This window comes from Dipodomys ordii, unplaced genomic scaffold (genome assembly GCF_000151885.1).
Source record: "Dipodomys ordii isolate 6190 unplaced genomic scaffold, Dord_2.0 Scaffold1000001836, whole genome shotgun sequence".
Lineage (NCBI taxonomy): Eukaryota > Metazoa > Chordata > Mammalia > Rodentia > Heteromyidae > Dipodomys > Dipodomys ordii.
Genome location: NW_012285453.1, coordinates 2481 through 7974, shown reverse-complemented (window position 1 = coordinate 7974; position 5494 = coordinate 2481). Strand labels below are relative to the sequence as shown.

At 36.7% G+C, this 5494-nt stretch overlaps 1 pseudogene; it reads right to left on the bottom strand.

The window, feature by feature from the left end:
- Positions 1-197: 197 nt before the first annotated feature.
- Positions 198-872, bottom strand: LOC106002806 (annotated as a pseudogene).
- Positions 873-5494: the final 4622 nt, after the last annotated feature.

The window sequence follows — 5494 nt, the reverse complement described above, 5'->3', positions numbered from 1 at the left end:
GGAAGTGGAGCTGAGGCTCAAGTAGTAGAGCGCTCACCTTGAGCTGAAGAGCACAGAGATAGCTCCCAGGCCCAGAGTTCAAGCCCCATGACAGAACAAAATAAAATATATTGCTCTTATTTGGATTGTGAAAATATTTTATAGGGACACAAAAGATCGACTTGCATTTTTGAAATTTAAGAAACTTAACCCGACCATTAGGACATAGGTGAACAATTTGTACAGCCTTCCACAACTTCATAGAAGTAGTGATACATACTTATCCTTTTGGCAATATCAAATGCAATTTTTTCTATGTTGATCTCCAGGCCTGGTTTTATATAATGGTTCAACACAAGGAGATCCAGCGTATCTTTGCTAGCTCAATTCGCAGCAGCAAGATGTAAGGGAGACAAGAGGCCTTTAGTTGGGCATTGGTGTTTGCATCATGATGAAGTAATAAAGAAGTCACTCTGGTATTATTCCACGTATATGCACTGTGCAGGGTTGTCCAGTCATCTACAGTTATTGCATGTGCCGCTTGAGACACCAACTCACTGACAATGTCTAATTGTCCACTGTACGCTTCTCGATGAAGAGGGGTATACTCATCGTCATTCCTCCTATTCACATGAGTGGCCTTTTGGGAAAGAAGTCTCTGCACTGTAGTAAGCCGAATATTTTTGGCAGCCCAATGAAGAATTTTGCTTGGATCCTTCTCCATTTTTTTCTTGCAATTGATATCATTCCTTATTTTTTCATCTTGTTCTTCATATTCCTAAGAATTACCTAACCAGAAACTTTGAGTGCCAGTGGGAATGAGGTGACCATGTATTTTCCGAATAGTTCACATTGGTTGAACTGGTCAGAAATATCCAGTGATTTTTTTGCAACTGTTTATTCACCATGATTTATTTTCTCTTTTTCCAATTTTACTATTCGAAATTATTCTAACTGGAGAGTAGGGAATTGATGGAGAGCAGAGGAAAGATGTTCCTCCGTATTCAAATGTACACACTGAAAATGAGGACCAGTGATGTCTTCATGTGCAGCTTATTCTAGGAATGAGAAATTAGGAAATAACGCCTTCTATATAAATGATTTGGGAAATGGCCGAGCAAAAACTGAAATGATGCAACCAAAAATATGAAAGCAAAATAAATCAAGATAATTATGGAGCAATCATATTATCTATGAGAACCAAGAAAGGGAGAGAGAGAGACAGATGATGTGCAATGACCTAGCTAGCCAAAAAATCCATGCCTCTGATCAATTTATAGAGCAAACAAAATTTTATTTTTTAAAAAAGATGGGAATAGAATTTATGTATTTACTTGAAATTAGTAAATACATTTATAGTAGCCTACATAAAGAGCATAACTTTGACCAAATTAGAGACAATAAACTAATTCCTTGATAATTCTAGCAACAGATCTGACTGAAATCAGGTGAATCACACTTTTCCTGTATAATGAAGAAATAGGAAGGTAGTAAAGCAGCTAGAGAAGGCAGGGAAATTGTATCTGTGACAAAACTTTGTGGAAATTGGTATTGAGGATTTCTTGTGATCCACTTGCAATGGAAGCATGATTCTGAACTATTGATTTCTGATTCTGAATTATTGATTTGATCATTATATTCTCCAAGAAGAAAAATGAGAATTGATAGTGAAGGACTACTAATACATTTTGACCTTCTCAATAAGCACTGTCAATTATTGAAATCACATGAAGACAATAGACAGGCCTACTTTTTAGATGAAAGCAAGTGTCTTTAAAAAAACAAGGAATATATGTAGTCATGCAAAGGACTTCTATTTTACCAATGCCTCATACATTTTTCTAATGTTGGGTAACAATAAATAATGGATCTATTAGAAAGCTCTTAAGGCTCATATGTTCAATAGTGAGTTCTCTTACACTATAATATGGTATTTTTTGTGTATGGTCTTAAGAATAATTTACATTACTAACTTGAATTTCTGACAGGACAGTATTATCACTGTACATCTTGCTTCTATACTCTCAGTTTTAAATTACTATTTAAGTATGTGCATTAGATAACTATAGAGGAAAAAGTAGAAGCCACACTGATGGCTTATGTCTTCAGTAGTAGTTAATCAGAAAGATGAAATCTGAGGATTGTGGTTTGAAAGCAGACCAAGAAAAAAAAAGTCCATTAGATTCTGATTTGAAAGTAACCAGAAAAAGCTAGAAATGGAGCTGTGGTACAAGCAGTAAAATGCTAGCCTTGAGAAAACTGAACAAAAAATAAATTCTGGGACAAAGCCAGGCCCTGAGTTCAAGCCCTAGTATTAGCACCAAACGAATTAATAAGGTAATCAATTAATTAAAAATAAATTAAGTGGTCACATTTGGAGAGGCAGGTAAAATGTAACATTGGTGGTGATGGTTCATGCATTATTTTGTATTAAGGCATATTATCATTTGTTCTAATCACTAATATTTTATTTGAACTTTTTTGTACAATAAACCCTGAATTTAGCATGCATGTATATGTGTGTGTACATGTGCGAACATGTGTATACATGTATATGTGTGTGTGTGTGCTGTTGCAATGTTGCTTGCCAATCTGGACATGTTGAGGCTGAAAAGAGCTAACTGTGTTGCAATGTTTTATTTATTAGTGTTCTGTCATGTCATTTCAGTGGAACCACCCTTCTGTACATATTATTTGTCTACTAAAAAAGTCATCATAATCAAAGCATTTACAGCATTAAGTTAGATAAAGAGACCACTTTCAGCTCTTATTTTATGTGAGGTAAGAAGATACAGACATAATTAGGTAGTAAGTTATTGCTGTAAGATGATTGTCAGTACAAAATTCATATTTGACCTCTTAAATTGGTTATACTTTTAAGATACACTCATGGAGTGATTTGGACCGACTTGACCAAACAGGTATTACTCTCTGGTTATTCCTGTGAAACATAAGTTGGATAAACTCTTTCCGGATTTCTGTAGAAAATCACTTTCTTTGCAAAACCATATCTATTCGCACTAAGAGTTAATCAAACCCATAATACATTTGAATATCCCATCTTATTGACAAAATAAGTATTGTCGATATGCTTGTTAGATATTCCTTCCAAAAATGAACAAACAAAAAGGATGTGTCGTGTCCAGATTGTGTATGCATTTGAAGGTGTTTTGTACATGCACAGGGATCTTTACCAATGGCTCTTTTGTGGGAGTAACTATGGCAACTGTAACAAATAAGGCTTTTTTAATATCTTTTCCAATATACATAACATCCCAGAGGAAGTCTTGCAATTTCTGAAAGTCCTTTGAATATTTTAGTATTATTTCAGTTCATTGACTATAGAGCTAAATTTTCTGAAATAAATATTGTTAAGATCTGAAAATGTAAGTGGGCATATAGGCTTTTTTATGCATCATTTTATGAAAACCCAGATTTTATTAAAGTAAATGGAATAGAATAAAAGAATGTAAGTGAATTGGGTAAGCTAATTATTCGTATAACTTTGTTTTCTATTAACGGACCAATGAATGTACATGATGCAGTTAAATTATTTCCTTTGTGTCTCTGTACTTCAGTTAGTTTTAGAATCTTTATAGTTATGAGTGAATGCTTAGTATAAATAAAGGTCTTTTTAAATGATTAGAATTAACCTTGTGTTTTGTGTCCTACTCCCAAGAAAATGAGTTATTTTTAAGTGTTAATAGTTTATCATTTTCATTATCATTATCATAGGGAATCATTATCATAAGGAATTAAAAATGCAGTAGTATTGATGTCTTTTTAAACCAATTGTATTCACAAGTTGGAGAGTCTTTAATTCATACTTAGGTCTTGGTGCCTATGATTTTTAACCTCTCATTCCTAACATTAATATGTCAGACTGCATTTTTGTGTATATGAAAGGTAAAATATTTATCTGGGGTGAAAAGTGATTTTTATATCAGTCTTTCTTTAATAACATTATAAAGTAGTACATTTCTCTCAAAATGTTGGGTATAAAAAGCAATCAAAATACTTCTAATGGTAAACAATTTAGGTGAGAGGGAGGCGACTAGATGGCGGAGGAGAAGCTGGAATCTGAACAAGCTCTCGCATAGAAAGCAGTTTTAGAGTTCCAGTGAACAGTCCTAAGCCAGAGAAACACACCAAGTGTGCCATCACAGGACAGAGAGTTAGAAAAGTGAGAGAAAGCCAAGGCAAGAATACACATCTGAGCACTAGCCAGCAGCCGCCGGCGGCGGCGGCGGCGGCAGGGTCGCAGTGGAGACCGCAGCCGGGCAATACCTGAGTGCTCACATAGAGAGTCCGGGATGAAGGAGCCAGACGCAGTGGGCGAGCAGATTCTACTCAACACCAGCAAGAACCGACAAGGAGCAGACAGCTTCATCCTGCAGTTTGCAGACCAGAGACGACCCAGGATCCAAGACTCGGCGTGAGTAGAAGCCCGACATCCTCACTCCTTCTCAGGGAGCAGAGGAGGGAAGGCCACCCCTCCCCCCCCAGCACCGGTGATCTCCATCTTGGATACCGACAAAGCTTGGAGGAGCTGCTAGCTCCAACTCAGGCCTTGGAATAAAACGAGTCATTTAGCAGGTCACAAGAACTTAATGGCGAAGTGACCTGCCAGACGCAGCTCCATCCAGGGAAGTCACCCAGCTCAGGCAGCAGCCATTGGAGTGGCTTTCCCCACTGGGTAACCAGAGCCAGTGGCTGCCCCTCCCTCTAGCAGCCTCAACAATCAAAGGAAATACAGAAACCCTGAGAATGGCTCCAGGCTGGGCTCTGTGAGTTTTTTTTTTCTTTTCTTCACAAATTAGCCCCAGGGCTATACTGATTGTTGAAAGCCCGCAACTCTACCCAGAACCTAGCCTCACCACTGCATCCCCCTATTTTGTGATTCTCAAAGCAGATCTGCCTCCCATTAAACTAATCTGGGTGGGTGATCCCAAAATTTTGGGTAAAGCAGAGCATTTTTCTGCCTGTTCGAGCAAACTGACTTGAAAAACCAATCAAGCCACAGGACCTCAAGCTGACCAGAGACTCCAACAAGAAGCTGGTTACAGACAAAAGGGAGATACAGGATTCTCCCCACCCCTCCCAAAAAAAATCAAAGAATTTTTTCTTCTTTTTTTCCCTTTTTTTTTCTTTTTTTTCTTTTCTTTCCTTTTTTTTGGGTACCTTATACATATAAATTTTTTTTTTCCTTTTCTAAAAATTTTATCAATTTTTGCCTTTTTTGAAAAACAATGGTTTTCCAGTAACTTTTTTTTCCTCTTATAATTTTTATTTTAGGAATACGTGAATGTGCGGTTTCCTTTCTTTTCTTGTCTTCTGTCTCTTTTTCTTTCTTTCTTAACTATCTTTTTGTTTTTTGTCTAGCTCTAGGGAACTTCTGATCTTTTTTTTTCTTCCTCCCTTTATTATCCTGTTCACCTATTCTTTTTTTTTGACCTTCTTTATGTGACTTAGCTCTTGTCCTTCACATCCTCAGATAAAACCGCAGTTAACTAGT